Genomic DNA, 19,262 nt, shown 5'->3' with positions numbered 1-19,262 from the left:
TTTATTTTCTTCCCATATGTCAAATAACATAGACTGTGATATTTTCCTTAGTAGAACCTTTTAATTATGCATGTAAAACTGTTAACAGAACAAGTTCATTATTGAACAAATTTGTAAGCATCTAAATTGGAGGTGGTAAGTTAGATGCAAGCAGGAAACCCAGAAGGGGTTACAAGGTTACTTTATTTGAAGTAAAAGTACATTTTGTTGATATCTACAGTCTGTTCATTAGCAGATCATGTTTGTCTTCAGCCGCAGTCTCATTAGCCAGAAGGCAAAACATGAAATTAGCAAGCATTATTCCGAGTCATGAGTCTTCCTTGTTCAATCAAATTGATGAAGATATAGACTTAAATTCTAACATATAAAGTCTCTTAGTATGGAAAAATTGATCTTTCAGCAGCTTAAAATGTTTTAAAATGATCCATATTAAAAAGGCTGGATAAAGCATTTTAAATGCAATAAAAATGTAATGAGATGCACTTGTATCTTTTTACCCGAAGAAGAAAAAGCACATAATTTATTATAAGAACTTACTTTTCAAAGGGAGATGAATACCTAATTATGTATCCTAACACAAATAGGAGGAAAAGGCTAAAAGAAAATCTGTTTTGTTTAAGAAAGACACTGAGTTAAAAAGCACAGGCAAAAAATAACCACCAAATTCTTAATATATGAAAAAGTAAGATCTCTCAAATTTAAATTGTTAAGTTGATTATTGTTCATTCATACTTGCATTTCTGAAAAAAAATCCAAAAATCTCTAGATTTTGTTTATGGTCACAAGAAAAGGGGAAAAGATTCTACACTGACTTATCTTTCAATGTATTCTCAAAATATAGAAAAATAGTATATTAAATTCAGTTGAGACAATAAGAAGTAAAACAGTGACTGAAGTTCAAAGCACAAAATGCATAAAAAACAAAGGCTCTATGCTCAGATGAGAATTAGTTTGCAAATGATTTACATGCCCTTGGAATGTGCCTTAGTTACTTTATGCTCGTGGCTGAGACAAAATACCTGATGCCCAAAGTTGGGAAAGGAAAGGTTTATTTCTTACAGTTTTTTTGGAGGTTTCAGTTCACACTCAGTTAGCTCCAAGGCAGGCGGGCATGGCTGGACTGCAGTTCATGGTGGCTGCAAACAGGAAGTTCCAACCAGAAAAGAGAAAGAGACACCTCCTTCCTGCCATTATATCACATCCTGGCTCCAGCCCTTTGTGGGTGGAGCACTGACATCATCAATCCAAGCACTAGACACTGAATGAATAACAAATGCACAATTCAAACTCATGAGACCTGGGGGACATAGACAAAAACCATGACAGAATATAAAGGGTATTTATACATATTGTGTCCTTGTTTCTACATAGGTATCTGTTCAATAACCTATGAGTTAAGAAACAATTTAATAAGGTATCACACACATAGCTAACAAGAGAGTGAGTTATATTTTTTGTTTGGTACTGGAGATTGAACTCACTACCTTGAATTTGGCAGGCAGGCGCTTATGCCACTAGCTAAATCCCTGGTGATTTATGGATAAAACATAAATTAGTTTTGCGATAGCATGACATTTTAAATTGTATATTTGAATACCAGAACCTGACCTAGATCCCAATCTCCCAAAGGAGTGTATGGTGAAGGCTTTGATAAATGAGGAAAGTGGTATGATTTTAAGGCTCCAGGAGGATCAAAACCTTTTAGCCTCTGAGGGCTAAGACAAACACTTCTCTGGACTTCTCTTATTTATTATGTCCAAACAAATAGCAGAGAACTGTGGAAAGCATAGGAAGTGAGCAGGACATTGGGTATCATTTCAAAGACTTCTCCAAGTAGTAAATTATGCCAATTTAGGAAAAGCGTCTTATATCCAGAATGATGTTCACGGTAGGAGTGAAACTGTAGGACTCAGATGCCTTCAGCTTCAGTCTCTATCTGCTTAATTGGTGTTTTAGCCAGGTGTCCTCAGCTGTGGCTTTATCTTGCCTTTTGAGGTATCTCTGGCCTCACAGGCAACTACAGGCCTCAGCCAGGACCAGTGATTCATAGAGGTTCACTTACTATGAATCAGCTCCCATCGCCAGGCAAGGGGCCTAGGCCTAGGACAGACTCACAGATATACAGAAATCCAATTAGTTAATTTTAAATCCTGCTCAGAGCTGCTTTGCAGTGGTCTCCAACATGTGAACACCTTGTATATATGTGCTTACATAGTGATCTCACATGGCAAGGAAAATTGGTCTGTTTTGCATTATATTACTTGTGAAAAATGTACCTCTGGAAAATTTTTATATTCACTAATTTGAAGAATCTGTATTTTTTATATTTGTGAGTACTGGGAATCAAACTCAGCACCTCAGACTTTCCATCTGGCAGAGTGCTCCTGAGCTATATTCCTGGACCTGAGAAGCAGCATAGACAGGCAGTGTGAAAATATTGCTAAGAAGGGAGAACATCAGTGTTGTGGACCCAGATCAGATACAATGGCTGTATTGGAAACAACAGTAGGGGAAAGACCAACATATATAAATCCTTGTATGACTATGATAGAGTGAATCCTTAGTCTCAATAACCAACATGTACTAAATATAAGCAGAATCCAGAGTTCATTTTATAGTGTAATAAAAAGTAGAAACACTACTGCTTTAATCACTTTCTAGATTTCAAACACTGATTTTAGGTTAAATTTTATCTCGTGGCTCTTGAGCCAAACTTATTGCATATAAAAATTGTTTCTAATCATCACACAAATACATTTTTATATGAACGTTATTTTTGAACCTAGAGAATACAGGGTTAAATTTAAGTCTATAAAACCTTTGGATAATACATTTATGTAATTTCAGAATTGTGGGAAGTTAAGGCAAAAGGATCACAAAATCAAGCCCAATCTATGAAATTTAGTAAATAGGAAAACCCTATCAAAAATTTTCAAACAAACAAACAGAACAGGTTAGAGCAGAGTATTATGTGAAGGCTATGGATTAAATCTTCAATATTACAAACAAATGAAGATACAACAAAGATACACATACAAACAAATAACAAAATATATAGAAAACCATTTTAGAAGCCACTTGGAAGCCTTTGTAATTTGCACAGTGATGGTTTACAGTTGCTCTAACTCAGCAGCTCATCTGAGGCCACGTCTGTGTTTCTGCAGGGAACAATGACTCCCAGGGCCATCATGCCTTGCTCCAACCACACTGGCACCTCCTTCTTCCTCAAGGGCCTCCCAGGCCTGGAGGATGTGCACGTCTGGATCTCCATACCTATGTGCGCCATGTATGTGTCCTCTCTGCCAGGAAATAGCCTGATCCTGGGTGGTGGTGAACTCAGAGCCCTCCCTGCACCAGCCCATGTACTACTTTCTGTTCATGCTGGCAATGGCCGACCTGGGCCTGTCTGCATCCACACTGCCCAGCATGCTCTCCATCTACATGCTGGGTGTCAGAGAAGTGGCGGTGGAAGTGGCCCAACTCTTCTTCATCCATACATTCTCCCTCATGGAATCCTCTGTGGTGCTGACCATGGCCTTTGACTATTTTGTGGTCATCAGCAGCACCTGCGCTACGGCACCATCCTCAACAGCGCCTGCATTGCCAGCCTGTGTTTGGCCATCATGGTGTGAAGTGTTTGTCTGCACATCCAAGCCCCTGTCATGCTGAAGAAACTGCCTTACTGCTGGGACCAACTGCTGTCCCACTCCTACTGCCTGCACCCAGATGTCATGAAGCTGGCCTTTGCTGACACCCGTGTCAACAGCTCCTATGGCCTGCTTGTAGTCATCTCCACTCTGGGTTTGGACTCCGTGCTCATTGTCCTCTCTTTATGTGCTGATCCTCCAGACAGTGCTGTCCATCGCCTCCAAGGCTGAGCACCTCAAAGCCCTCAACACCTGTGTCTCACACATCTGTGCTGTGCTGCTCTTCTACATCCCACCCATTGGCCTCTCTGTTCCCACTGATCCTGGAAGTGGGCCTCCCCATCCAGCCAGCCAGGTGCTGCTCTTTTACCTCCACTATCTCTTACCCCAACTGGTCAACCCCATTGTTTACACTATCAAGACAGGCCAGATCAGGGTGAAGATTCGGCCATCTTTTCTGGTGCTCTGGAGCTAGCAGAAAAAATAAAGATCAAAATTAAACTTCAACTGATGAAGTGAAGATGTTGATATTCACAAAGGTGGTTTAATCAGTAATTTCACACTGAATAGGTTATGTAGAGAACTAGTCAATACCACATTCTAATGGGAAGATACTAAACATCTAACGAGGAAATAATGTCATATTCAACTCTGCAAAATTTTTGCAATAGAAAGATAATTAAATTGCTGTCTGTGTTTGGTAGATGAATTTCACCATTTCTGATTTTTGTATTGGAGGCTACTATTTGGATTAAAGAATTCAGAGTGTGTCCAAGTGTATAAAAAATGCCCAACAGTTTAAACAAGTTTAAGATGCTATTGTCTTGGAAAGGGAAGAGGAATTTTGCTTGGCACAACTGTTCAGTTAGGGTGAGATTGCTCATAAAACTTACTTTCCAGTTCAGTATAATCATCATGACATCAGAGATTACTGTTATATTCTTTACCACAGAAAAATCCTAACATTAAATTCTTTTTTTTTTTTTTTTATTTTGAAAGTATACAACAGAAAAACTCAGAATAAAGCCACCTAAGATCGTACAGGAAATTGGTACAGAACTTCACAGCAGTTTACTGGGATAACAGTAATAGGTATCACAGTATATTTTGTTATCTTTATAATAGTTGTTTTTTCAATCCTGTATATCAAAAGAGATGAAATATAGAACACTATAGAACTTATCAAAACAGAATATTGAATAGAGCAGTACCATTAATCAGAAAAGAACAAAACAGTAATAAAAATATTTGCCTTCAAAGAAATGGTGGAAGGAAGTCCCCCTTATTTTCTATGGTCAACCTCCCAGGAGATGCTCAGATTTCTGGTTCCCATTTGCTAATGCGTGGGGGGGGGGAGAAGGAGGATAGGGGAAGTGGGATATTTGACTCTAGGCCATGTAGCAGTAGGTTCACTATTGCTAAACAGTGGGCAGAATGGTCATTTGTTTTCACAGTGTCCTCATGGCGTGGATCTCAGGAGACACTGCTGGGTCTCCCCCTGGAAGGGCTACAGTCTGCCACCCTGCGTCCGCTTACCAGGGAGGGGAGGTGCTGGCTTGGCTTCCCAGAGTCCTAAGTTCCAACATGGCATGGATCTCAGGAGACACTGCTAGTTCTCCCCCTGGAAGAGCTGCAGTGGGCCACACTACCACCGCTTACCAGGGAGGGAAGGTGCTGGCTTGGCTTCCCAGAGTCCTAAGTTCCAAATCCCTAACATTAAATTCTTACAAAAACATATGTTCCCCATGAGTATTTACTAAATAATGCCAAACCATTTATTTATCTAAGAATTGAATATCAGTTTCTAAGAAGTTAAAAAACAAAAGCATCATGAGTGGAAGAGTTGTAAGATAAGTCTGCGAGTCTTATCTCAAAATACTGCCTTTGAGTGCAACCAATTGTTCTTAATGTTCTTCTATTTCAGAAAGAAGAAAGAAAAGAGTGAGACAAAGATGGTGACAGAAACACAGAGAGAGAGAGACAGAGACAGAGACAGGTATAGAGACAATGAGACAGAGAAAGAGAGAGAAGGGAGGGAGAAAGAAAAAAAGAACAAAAGAAAGAGAGGAAGAAAATATTGTGGTTTAAATCTCTAAACCTACAACAAATTAAGGAAAAAAAATTGCAGTAATAAGATCATCATGTTAGTACATTTCTAATGGTAGCTAAAATTATAATTTATTGATATTGTTTATAAAATGAACCATAAAAATTAGTTTGATAATAAGGCATACATTTTTCTATCACCCTTATTTCATATATAATAGTGATTTCTTCAATATTCTACAATTTTGATCTCTAGTTTTAATACACACATTTATATACTTGTATATGATTTAAATTTTGCTTTATTTCAAGGCAAGTATAAATTTTTTTATATTACAACAAATACATATCTTAACAGAAATTATCTGATAACTTTCATAATGTTCATTTTAGAAAGCCACACAATAACTCTTTTTAAAGGAAATATATAAATACAAATATGAAATGCTTAAACAACCCACATTTTAGTTTGTACCTGTTTGTCTTAGACACTGTGAACTGAGCCTGTGACCTTCAGATAGCTACATCCCCAGTCTTTTATTTTTGCAGTGCTTTATTTTGTGACAATCTCACTTAGTTGCATGGGTTGACTTCCAACTTGAAATCTTTTTTCAATCAGCTTCCCAGAGTGAAGGTTACTAATGTACCTCAGCATGCCCAGTTGTTCACACTCCAATTGATTTCTATAATGTCACTAAATATTGAAACCTAACACACTATAGCATTTCTGATATCTCCCAAGTTTTCAGTGGAAACACACACTTTAGAAAACATTTTTGTGTAGCCTGTTACAGAATGTGTTTGTGCCAAAGTGTAATATAACAACACATTCATTACTACTAAACTTCAAAGTGTAAATCTGACAATGCTGATTCAGTAAAATATAATTTAAATAGTGAATATTTAAAATAAAGTTAATAGTAATCAGAAGACTGAAGCAGCAGGATTACTGTGAGTTCAAGACAAGCATGCACTATACAGTGAGAATCTGTCTCAATAAATAAGTAAGTAATTTAGTTAGTTAATTAATGTTAAGATTGAAAAATAGCTGAACCTATATATGTGGGGAAAATAACCAGCATGGAATAAACATTCCTCTAATTTAGATTGAAACAAATAAAACATGAGAAATTATTCACTCTGCATTAGTCATTTTATGAGGGGTAGATGAAATCCCTACCATAACTAGTATGTAGGTGAGGTCCAAAATATACATTTCTATGTTTTAAATTATGTATTTAATCTGATTTAAATAGTATATAATGTTTAAATATGTATCATGATATTTTATTAATAGGTACACTATATATATATATATATATATACATAATATATATATACGTAATATATATATATGATGTAATATATATATATATATATGAGGTAATATATATATATATATATATATATATATATATATTACCTCATAAAGCATGATAAACTTGACTCATCTATGGGAGAATGGATTATCTAGAGACCATAATGTTAAGCGAAATAAATCAGATACACAAGCTTAAGTTTCTGTCATGTGAACAAATATACAAATAAAGTGTGAAATAAATGACAGACAGTTGGGTTCAAAGAGAAAAATAGGCACCATAATACAGTTTGAACAACATGTGTAAATAATGTGTCTAGTGTATCCTGATTTATTATAAAGGTATGTTGTGTTTTATATATTTTTGGCATATTACTGTTTCTTAATCTGTATATATGATAGTTAACTTAGTAAGAATAAATGAATCTGAGTGGCAAAATAAAAGGATGGAGGGAAAGGGAAAAATGAATTGTGAGGTGGTGTGTACATGTACTAATTCCCTACAATGAACATAATTATTATGTATTGCGAACATATATCAATAAAATTTTAATATTTAAGAGAAAAACATCATAACAAAAACAAATTAATCAATTAAAATAAATAAATACATAATATCTTACGTTAAGTGAAAATAGCTTTGCACCAAGCTCTTCATTTTATTCCATGCAAATCATGTCATTCTGGAGCTGGGTTCTTCTCCGTACAGCAGAATGTTATTGTATGTAACCTCAGTTTCTGGTAGTTTCTGAAGTGAGATTTGATTTTTTTGCCATGTTTTTTCAATGTGGTGATCCTAATGTCTGTATTGACCATTGCATTTTTATTGTTTGCACTTCAAGGCACTCAACAGTCACTATCCATCCTCTGTGGTTCTCTTTTTCACAAGCAAAATCCTGCTTCACTGTTCATATTTGCTCAAGCTTCCCTTTCCCATCTATATGCTGTGGACTTCTAATTTCCTTTTGTGATGCATCTCCTTGTCCCAGTTGTGTATACCAAGAAGATGTAGAAGATAATATTCATATTTCTATACATAAAGTAAGTTTAGAACATGAAAGCAATAGCTGCCATGTACTAGACAAATTAATTTTAAAACAATGAAGTAATACTCTATTTTTGAGGGGAAAAGAATGACTAAATGTATTATTTTATTGAACTTTTCTGTTTTTACAGTAATGATTTTTTAGTTAGAGATCTGTAATGTTAACATGAAAGCTATCTTTGTAGCAATTAATATTATTGTTATTTGATATAACAATTCCAAGGGTGATTACAAGGATTTAAAACTCATTTTTCCTTCTTATTTATTATTTAATTCAATGTTTGTCTCACTCAATACACCAACATTTTGCTTAATGCTACTTCACAAAATGAAACCAAACTTTCCTATTTATCCCAATTATGTATTATAATACTAAAATAGAGGATGTTAGGAGAGGCTATGTTGAAGCATGCAAAACATGAACAAGAAATACTGACAGTGTACTTTGTTTCACAGAAATAGCCATCCAAATACCAAAGATCAAAATTATCTGTATATTATATGGAATAACTCCAAGACTACAAGATATACATTGTTTCAAAAAAGAATTTATCCTATGAAATGTTAGTCATAGTGTGTACTTCCTAATACATAGATTATTAATTACATTTCAACCTGCTTTCTTTTAGGATGCTTACATTTTGCAGCTACTCAGCAAGTATTATTTTGAAGTCATAAAACCTAATGAAGACTGCATCTCACTTCTCTAAGTCAGACACACATATGAGGCTAGTTACTGTACTTTCACAATGAAATGATACTAAGTTAAAAACTAATTTGTTTAAGTTACCCTTGTTCTCTCCTTTTTTATTCTTCCTATGCATACATTAATACATGATCCCATCCCATTTTTTCATTTTTATGGTCCTAAGTACATTGGTTTTATCATCATCTTGTTCACAGTCTTTTTACTGTCATGAATTCTAAGTAGCCATTTATTGGATAGTGGAGCACTTTTCAACAATTTCCTGATCAAAATGTTACATTCAATCTGTTACAGGAACTTTTCTATTTATTCCTTGTGTTTGCATTTTTTAGGGCAGCAATAAACAATTTTCTTCCACTATAACACAACAACTTTCTGCCATGTCGTTTAACACAGGTATCAAAAGAAAGATATTTAGACTTTTGTTAAGGAATATTTTCCTATTTAAACATTATCACTGTATTATCGTTACCAGCATCATCAGTATTTTATCTATCATTAAACACAAACCTTGCAGTTACTAGAATCTCCAACATTCTAGTGCCATAGCTTTTTGGTACTACAGTCACACAAATAATACTGAAAACAAGTGAAGTCAACATTAATAATATTGAGATTCAAAAATTAGACCTTAACTGTTCATTAAAACTGAAGTTTTTGTTCGTTTTGATCAAAAGTCTATGTTGCCCACAATGATCTCCTACTCTTATGTTCAATTATTTCTCTTACCTACCTAGTTGATGAGACTATAGATGTGCACCGCCATGGCTGTGTTTCATTTTTAAAGAGCTCAGTCTTACAATGGTGATTCTTCAAAGTAGGAGTATGTCTTATGACAACAGTGAAATTCCTCGTATAGGAGATGCCCCTTGGACTTTGGAGACTAATCTTCAGATGCTGAGAAAATGATTTTACTTTCATTTTAAGTAAACATTTTGTTTGAATGAAAATGAGCTGTGTAAGAATTTCAGAAGTTCAAAATAAAAGAAACTAAAAGTATGTGCTTTTTCTCACTAGTGGTTTACATAATCTGTGAGTGAATAAATGTATCTCTAAAATTTGCAAAATTACTTTTTTTTGAGGGAATCACTGTATGTTTTTAGTAGGAAAAGTAATATATTGAGTAAATTATAATTCAAAGCTCTGATTTAAATGCAGAAAAATATGAACTAAATGTGCGAGAATGAGCAAATTAGAGGATTAGTGGGTCAGTGAATTCATGCATCATCGTAAGATATATTGATTTTTTCATAAAAAACAAACTTGCTTTATTTTCCATGTGATGCTCTCCACCATTTTATAATGCAAAAAGGAGGTTGACAACAGATGGCAAGCAGAGACTGCTGTCACTCTTGACCTTTCTTGTTTCCAGAAAGATGAGCTGAAGAACCCTCTGTGTAAACAACCTAGACTCTGTTATGCAGTTGTACCAACAAGATGTGAATTATAACAAAGGGTAAGATACTGGAAATATGCAAAAAAAGTACATATCCTACTGCTATGATTTGTATCAAGCAGCAATTGTGATTCTCCCATTTGTCCAGCTCTCCATGAGCAAGTTTTCCCTTTGTAATTCCAATTTTCTCTTTGTGATTTGTCTTTTGACCTCTGAGACTATATTTCCTTCTTGGTATCACCATAGTCAGGTCTTTTCTTGTCATTATTCATTTCTAAGCTGTCACATTTTCTTATATTTAGTTCACTATACCTAAGCTTCTCAGTGATACTTAAATGATATCAGTATGAGTTGTAGAAATCATTGTAAAACCAAAGTATCACAATGAGTATTTAGACTGTGAATGGGGGAAACGCATCTGAGGCTGAGAACAATGGGAGAGAAAGGAGGGGAAGAAAAGGTAAATAGGATCAAGATGTCATTTGTGTATGTCGCAGTTCCAACAATGAATGCATTTGCTATGTTCACATACATCTACTAATTAAATGGGGGAATAAAATATTTTATAAATTTATATAATGGGACTCTGAGTTGTTAATTGCTCTATAGTGAATTATCTGTAAAAAGAGCCTCAGCTGAGCAATAGGGATGGATTCTGGTTCCCTCTTTTTATTTTGCTTTTTATAGTACATGTTTATATTCTGCATATGGAGTTGGTACAGGTATTATTATGTATCTTTTTTTTTTTTTTTTTTTTTCGTTTTTATCGGGACCAGGGATCGAACTCACGATTGCCTGCTTGAGGCAGGCACTTATGCCGCTGAGCTAAATCACCAGCCCTTAATATCATGTATCTTGGTTCCTTTATTCAGGCCCTTCCCCTCCCATCTCTCTTCCTCCACAGCATATCTTGATCTCCTCCTTTAATAAAGTTCTGTCACCCTACTTTCTATTATGTATCTTTTATTTTGCTTTTTGATTATGTTTTGGTTTTCTCACATAAAAGAAACCATGGAATATTTAAATTTGTGCATCTGATTTATTTCATTTGGCATTATGGTCTTAAGATGCATCTGTTTTCTTGCAAATGATGCAAGCTTCTCAACGTCAACTAATGCAGTTTGTATAGGTGAATACCTAAATTTTATCATCAAACTTCATTAATTCTTTTTTTTTATTTTGGTACCAAGAACTGAACTCAGCAACTTGTGTTTGCCAGACAGGCACTTGTGTCACTGAGTTATATCCCAGCTGAGTCATTCATTTAGCAAGAAAAAATGTTTTCAGTGTTTTATCTGTATCAAATAACATAACAGCTGATGTGAAAAGGTAGACAATGCATGATAGACCATATAATAAGTGAGACAGAAAAAAAAAAAAAATATATATATATATATATATATATATATATATATATATATCCAAACACAAAGAAATGCAAACATCAAGCCTTATGTGAGTACAAAATTAAAACACAAACTATCTAGGCAAGAAGTTTATTAAAATCTTCAAGGAATTGGATCCATTGCTCATGTAGGTCAGTGATTGGTCTGTCAGTTCTTTCAGACATGGATGTGGATGTTTTTGTGGATGATTTTTTAAGTAGTAGTGATCATCAGATTTTATACACATTTTATATCTAATCTATGTCATATTTTAATAAGGTTTCTCTTCTTTCAAATTAGAACTTTAGAAAAAAAATTATTAACCCATCTCAAGCTTTGATATTTTATTTTCCATAATTATATTTCATCTTTTGAACTGTGATGTTTTCAAAATTCACATTAAGAGTACTGCTATTATTGCTGACTAACAAAATTTACATTTAAAGTTTTCTATTAATCATATAAAAGTTAAATTATGAAGTCCACAGAGGTTGTACTCTTTTACCTGGTCACAAACAATGCCCATGAATATTGAGCATGTTTTCAAATGTTTCTGGGAGCTTGTATTCCTTCTTTTAAGAAGTGTTCACTAAAATCACTTACCACTTTAAATTAATTATGTATTTTTTTAATTTAAGGAGAAAAAGGAAAATAAAACGGAAAAAGGGTACAAGTAATATAAAATAAACAGTAAGAAATCACTAGTTAATAGATTACATATTCTCATCTTAGAAATAGTTGTTCGAGTTACAAAATTGAAGCACATAAAGTGGACTTTCAAACAATGAGAGTGCAAACAGTTTTGTTCAGTGATCCAAAAAACAGTAATATGTTTATCTATCTTATACACTTAAACATATATGCAGTTATAACCTTTAGAGCACTTTCTTTCTTTTTTTTTTTTTTTTTTTTTTTTTTTTTTAGAATGACAATTACATTTTGGGTTTTATTACTCAGCACAGTTCTTATTACTTGTTTTGAAGAGAGTAAAACCAAATGTTACATATCAGAACAGAGTCAGTCAAATCAAAAGGATGGACATAATAGATAATGTAAAAAACAAAATATAAGGTGATCAACAATGATTACCATACTGCATCTTGTTATTTTAAGAAGAATTGGCAGTTATAATTAAATTGAACTACACAGTAAAGAGTAAAACCAAAGCATTGGCAACATTACAGGATTTTAAAAGAAAATAATAGTCAATCCGAATGGACGTTATAATGATTCTTATTGTCTTCACAGTTATGCCTATACTTTTGATCTTGGTACTATCAAGCAAAGCAGAATAGAGGAAAATCAGTCTAAACAAGAATCCTGTAATGCCCTCACCATCTTGTTTTGAATGAATTATTTATTAATCTAATATTACTTGAGTTCTTTAGATATTCTAGATGTAATATTCTTCTGTGAATAAGTAGTTAGCAAAGATTTTTTCTCACTTCAAGGCTTGTCTTTTCAATCTGTTCATTATTTTCTTTGCTTTATAGGAACTTTTTAAAATTTGTTGTAATTGAGTTTGCCAAATCTTGCTTCTGGCTTCAGAGCTTTTTGAGTTTTATTTAAGTCAGAGTAGTCTCAGGGTTTCAGGCTTCACAATAACTTCTTTAATCCATTTTTATTTGATCTAATTTGGACAACATTAGATATAGAAATTGATTTTCAAAATCTCTATGTAGATATCCAGCTTTTCCAGCAACATTTGCTGACATGGCTAACTTTTCTCCAGTGTTTTATTTTTGACATCTTTGTTGTGAATTATTTGGCTGAAGATTCAAGAATCTATTTGAGTTGTCCTGGTATACCATATATGGGTTTATTTCCATAGTATTTATTTCCACACTAACAGAAAAAAGAGTAAGAGAAAAAGAAAACAGAATAAAATGTAAAAATATTTAAAAGGAAATAGACACAAAGGAAAAAAAAAGGAAAAAAAATCCCCTAACCCACAAAAATCCAGTGAAGAAAGAATAGAAAGACAAAAGAAAGAAGCAAAAAAAAAAAAAAAAAGAAAGAAATAAGTCCATGAAAAAAAAATTTTTTTCTGGTTTTCCATGACTCCTGCCTTGTCACCTAGGATTCCTTTTGATATTTCAGGTCTCTTCTGATTCCATATGAATTTCACAAGTGTGTTATCTAAATTTGTACTATTGGTATTTATTGGGATTGTGATAAGTTTGTACAACAGTTTTGGAAGTGTAGCCATTTGGGCTATACTGGTTCTCCCTTTCTAGGAACAGGGGATATCTTTTTATTTTCTCATCTCCTCTTCTATCTCCTTTCTCAGAATACTGTAGCTTTCATTGTAGAGATCTTTCTTTTCCTTGGTTAGATTGTTTCCTAAGTATTTCATTTTAATTCATGCTGTTAGGAAAAGTAACGTTCCTCTAATTTCTTTCTTGCTGAATGTTTTAGTTATGTTCTTGTTTTTAGGACAAAATTCTCAATACCAACAAGTTAATGAAAGATATATTTTGGCTTGTGGTTTGTAAAGGTTTAAGTCTGTAGTTGGCTGGTACCAAGGTTGGGTGGTATGGGAGGGACATGGCAGAGAACAAACTGTCCATGGAATGGCAGGAAGGAAGCAGCACAGATCAAGGTAGGCTGGGATATACATCCTCTAATCTATGCTCATATCTTTCCATTAGGCTTCACCTATCAATGTCACATCCTGTTGTTAACCCATCAGCTCATTAACCCAGTATCACACACACATGCATGATGTAGTCACCTCCAAAAACCCCACATATGAGTACATGAGGGTTTGAGGGATTTCTGGATGCAAGCCATAGCAGTGAGTTTATTATTCTTAGACAAGAGTGATACTGATTTATAATGTTGACTTTGTATCTTGCTATGCTACTCAATTTGACTTTTAATTCTGGGAGTATATTGGTGGAGTTTTTGGTTTTTTTCTGTGTAGACTATCATGTTATCTGCAACTAATGATAATTTCACTTCTTTCTTTAATCATATTTTTTTTCATTTATTTCTCATGTCTAGTTGCTCTGGCTAATATTTCAAGAACTGCATTAAAAAGGTGAATTTGGTAAGCGACTGCAACGTGGGCCAGGAGGAGAATAGAGCTCCAGAGTTCCAGCCATGGAGGGATTCAGGCAACTTATTCACCCACCCTCTCAGTAAGCGTCTGCCACATGGGCCAGGAGGAGAACAGAGCTCCAGAATTTTGGCCATGGAGGGATTCGGGCAGAATATTCACCTGCTCTCTCGGTAAGCATCTGCAATGTGGGCCAGGAGGAGAACAGAGTTCCAGAGTCCCGGCCATGGAGGGATTCGGGCAGCTAATTCACCTGCCCTCTTGATAAGCACCTGCACTTTTGGCCTTGATGAGAACCATTACCTGTGAGCCAACTTCCACAGGAGCTGAAAATCAAGCACCCTTCTCCCACCTGCCCCTTCTCCCCTTACCTACGGGGGATAGATATTTCAACATCTCTTGGGAGGATGACCATATGCAGTACAGCAAATATGGGGGATTTCCTTCTATCTTCTGTTTGAAGGCCTAGATTGTTTTCATTTTTTGTTATATTTCTTTTACTCTATTCAGTATTCTCAATTCGTTTTACAATTTTCTATTTTTGGTTTGATTTAACAACACGTAATTGACTGGATAGCTATTGTTAAATTAAAGAGATATACCATTGTACTTAGTACTACTATCCCAGTTTCCTACTGTGAAATCCTATACCAATTTCACAGCATTGTCTCGATTGGCTTTGTTCGGTCTCATGCTGTTGCATAATTGCTACTTTCAAAATTAAAGAAAAAAATCAGAACCATGCACCTGTAGAATCTATGAACAGTTTATGAGAACTGATCTTATGTCAATTGATGAAATGAACAGATACTTTGAAGAAAGGAGACACTAAAATATCCAGTGCTGATCCTGGAGTGTCATAATGTGAAACCCAGCAACAGTGTTATTCTTTGTTCAGAGTGATATTAGCCTGCTTGGGTTTATTGAAAGTCAACATAATTGAAGATATGGGTAACTGCATATATGTTTAAGTGTAGAGGATTGATAACCATATTTCTAAGTTTTTGTTGGATAGTTGAACAGAACTGGTTGCAGTCTCACTGTTTGGATCCCAGCTTTATATGAATCCCCACTCCAATTTAGTATCTTGTTATCTTTTTTTTTTTCCTTTTTCCTTTTTATCGGTACCGGGATTGAACTCATGACTGCCTGCTTGCAAGGCAGGTGCTTATGCTGCTGAGCTAAATTCCCAGCCCCTAGTATCTTGAATAACTATTTGTAAGAAGACAATCTGTAATCTTACTGTTTATTTTTCTTTGAAAGTATGTATTATTACTACTCATTTTCTGTTTTTTAGACTTTCTTTAAATTCAGTTTTAAAAAGAAGACACTACAGTACCCAGTGCTGATCATGGAGTGTCATGAAGTGAAATCCAGCAATACTATTATTCTTTGTTCAAAATGATTTTAACCTGCTTTAGTTTGTTTAATCTAAACATAAATGAAGATATGGATAACTGAATGTATGTTTAAATGTACAGGATTGACAACCATGTTACTAAGTTTTTGTTGGACAGTTAATTAGAACTTTTTGCAGTCTCTCTGTTTGAATTCCCACTTTTACATGTTCCATTTTTGTACCTTGAACAACTATTAGTAAAACGACATCAACAAGTGATTTCTTACTCTTTTTTTTTCTCTGAATGTATGTACTGTTTCTACCTACTTTCTGTTTTTTTAATCTTTCTTTAAATAAAAAAGGAGAATTTAATCTGCCATCAATTCCAAAGGGGTAGATTATTTAATATAGAGCCTCAGAACCATTAAAAATAACTTCACTTCACAATCCCAGTATTACCCCTCTCACTGAGTGAAAGACAGATGTGAGGAACAGTTGCCAAGAGGGTGACAACTATTCTAGATACCTTGAGAAATTTAAGATCAAGCTGCAAAGACATGGGGACATTCCCTTGATGGTTAGAAGCCAAGCCTGGCATGTGTCTCTTAAGCCAAGCAGGTTGCTGGTATCTTTGCTCTGCATTCTGCAACCAGGTTAGATTTTCTATCTGATTATTTTCTCATTTACAATGTGTGCAAGCACACATGCCTGCTTGGACAATTGCCATCACTTGTGGTGAAAGGACAGAAGGGCATCCAGAGATGAAGGTGTATCACAGACCTAAGGATCATAAAGCTAGGCACTGGATTCCAAAACTGCAGATCCTGGAAAGAAACTATCCATACAGAAATACAAAGAATTTTGTTTTCTTTTCCACATCTTGTGGCCATTATAAAATACAAATTAAAACATTGTTTATTTACTACCTTATTGTGAAAAAATAAAATAATAACAAATGCTGGTAAGACTGCAGAAAACAGAACACTTCTACATCTTCATGGAAATGTAAACTAGGCCAAGCATTATGGAAATCAGTATGAAAATTTCTTAGGAAACTGAACTACACATGCCAATTGACCTAACTATTTCCATTCTAGGTAACTTCCTAGGTATTTAAAGACATCATATAATTAAATACTAGATGCATATCTGTATATACAGCAGCACAATTTACTTCATATAAATCTTGGAAGCAACCTGTATATCCATCTACAGATAAATGGATAAAATAGTGAGGCATTTGTACATCTTGCAGTGTTGTTCTGTCATGAAGAAGGGTAAACTTGAGTCATTGGTAGGGAGATAGATGGATTCCAAGGAAATTATATTAAATAAAATAAATCATATGCACATATTTGACTATCCCAAGGTTTCTTTTAAATGAAAAACTCAAAATATAAATAAGGAGAAAAATAAATATTAACAGGACACAGGAAGACAGTTTTTGTGAAATAAAAGAGACTAGAAGTATAGTTATCATGTGTATATATATATATATATATATATATATATATGCACACATATACACACATATAAATATGTATACTTATTTTCTCATAATATTTTCCATATATATATATATATATAAACACACACACAGATATATATATATATATATATATATATATATATATATACTTATTTATTTAAAATCTTTTCCTTTTCTCCTTTCCCCTATCATTAGCGTATAAACCCACCTAAATTGTGAATAAACATTTCTATGAATTTTAATTTGAGTTGAGATGAAACAAATATTCACTGAGTATGTTCTATATTGAACCCTGGATTAATCTGAACCATTGTTAAAGCATCCTATTAAGTAGCCCAGAAGTAATACAGTAAAAAAATCCTGAACTCCATAAGTTTTCTGCATTCAAACTGGGTGTCAAGTGTTTTAGTCTTTGTGTTGAAGTAAAAAGCTATTGCTCCAGAACTCTGGTAAACAAAGGCCTTCAGACATCACAGGAGAAGATTATAAAATATAAGTGAGTTTTATTGCAGAAATAAGATATGAAATCTTTAGGTCAAAAATCTCTTGGTAAACTCTAGCACATACTACCATAAATCTCATAAAAGGATAGTCATGTTAACTCTTACAAAGAAAAATTTCAGTTATTTTGGAGCATAATGTTGACACAAATAGAAGATAGTTTCTTTGAAAATCTGGCAAGAGAGAAGATGAGATGGTCAATTTTATGACAGCATTGATTACCCTCAATTCTGAATCTGCAGTGTAGATACTAAGAATGTCAGGAATCCATGAATAGGAAGTGGCAGTGATGTGATGCATGGTGGAGTTATGTCTGGGTGGGTTAAAATTTGCCTTTAGAAACAATGAGGAAAATGTCTTGATTCTTAGAATTTCACCCAATATTATCAAAATTGAAAGTTTACACTGAAAAAAGATATATCCTTATTATACTTATCAGCAGAAGATTTGAAATAATGTTCAAAAATGTTATTTTATTAAACTGAATAGAAGCATTTAAAGATCAGTGACAGACAGCAGATAGGTTCGTCTTATCATCATCACAAGACAAAAGAAGATAAATTTGAAGAGGAAGTAGTACATGGTTTTAACAGGCCATTCCTTCAATTGGGAGTTAGATTTGGCTGGCCATTTGGGCAAGGTTCTGAATCACATTCAAAAACAAAATAACTTCAGTATACTTACAGTAGGCTTTTAAGGAACAAATAAATTGTGGTAAATTTGATCATAAAAATACTCTCATCACTGATACATTATTGATTTTACTTATGTATTTCATTATCAGACTGCCCTCCACAGCTTTTAATACAAGAAAAAGACAAAAAATTTTTGAATAGTTCTTGTACTACTATAGATCTGTTCAGATTCAAACTCATGGCATAAGAAAACACTTCCGGGAGAACATGGCGGACAGATAATAGCAACTACCAGAGGCTCTCTGAAAGGCTCGGCTCAGAAGTCAGGAATGATGTGGACTAAGGAGACATGAGCTGGTAGAGATATGCTCTGCTGACTCAGGAACGAACTGGGCTGAGAGAAACCAACTTGGAATGCAGTCCTGGCGCTAAAATAGGAACAGAAAAGACTTGGTGTGGAGGCTGGACCCCGTGCCATTGGAAACCGCGATTTGGGTTTCCCGCCGCTCGGCGGCTGGCTGCCTCCACAGTGGCTCGGCAAGGAGAGACGCGGAGAAGCTCTGAAAACGGGAGTCTGCGAACGGAGTCAAAAACAGGATGGACAAGGAGGCATACACTGACTTGTGGCGAGGTGAGTGAGAGAAACTGACACTCTACCACAGTTTGACTCCAGCGGAGGACTTTCTGGGCTCGG

The 19,262-nt window shown here is 34.5% G+C and overlaps 1 pseudogene; it reads left to right on the top strand.

Moving 5' to 3' along the window:
• Positions 1-3,188: 3,188 nt before the first annotated feature.
• Positions 3,189-4,122, top strand: LOC100728397 (olfactory receptor 51G2-like; annotated as a pseudogene).
• Positions 4,123-19,262: the final 15,140 nt, after the last annotated feature.

The sequence above is a fragment of the Cavia porcellus genome, unplaced genomic scaffold (genome assembly GCF_034190915.1).
Source record: "Cavia porcellus strain 051 isolate PalLab524CR breed Dunkin Hartley unplaced genomic scaffold, mCavPor4.1 scaffold_9, whole genome shotgun sequence".
Taxonomy (NCBI): domain Eukaryota; kingdom Metazoa; phylum Chordata; class Mammalia; order Rodentia; family Caviidae; genus Cavia; species Cavia porcellus.
The sequence above is the reverse complement of the archived record's forward strand: the minus strand, read 5'-3'. Positions and strand labels throughout refer to the sequence as shown.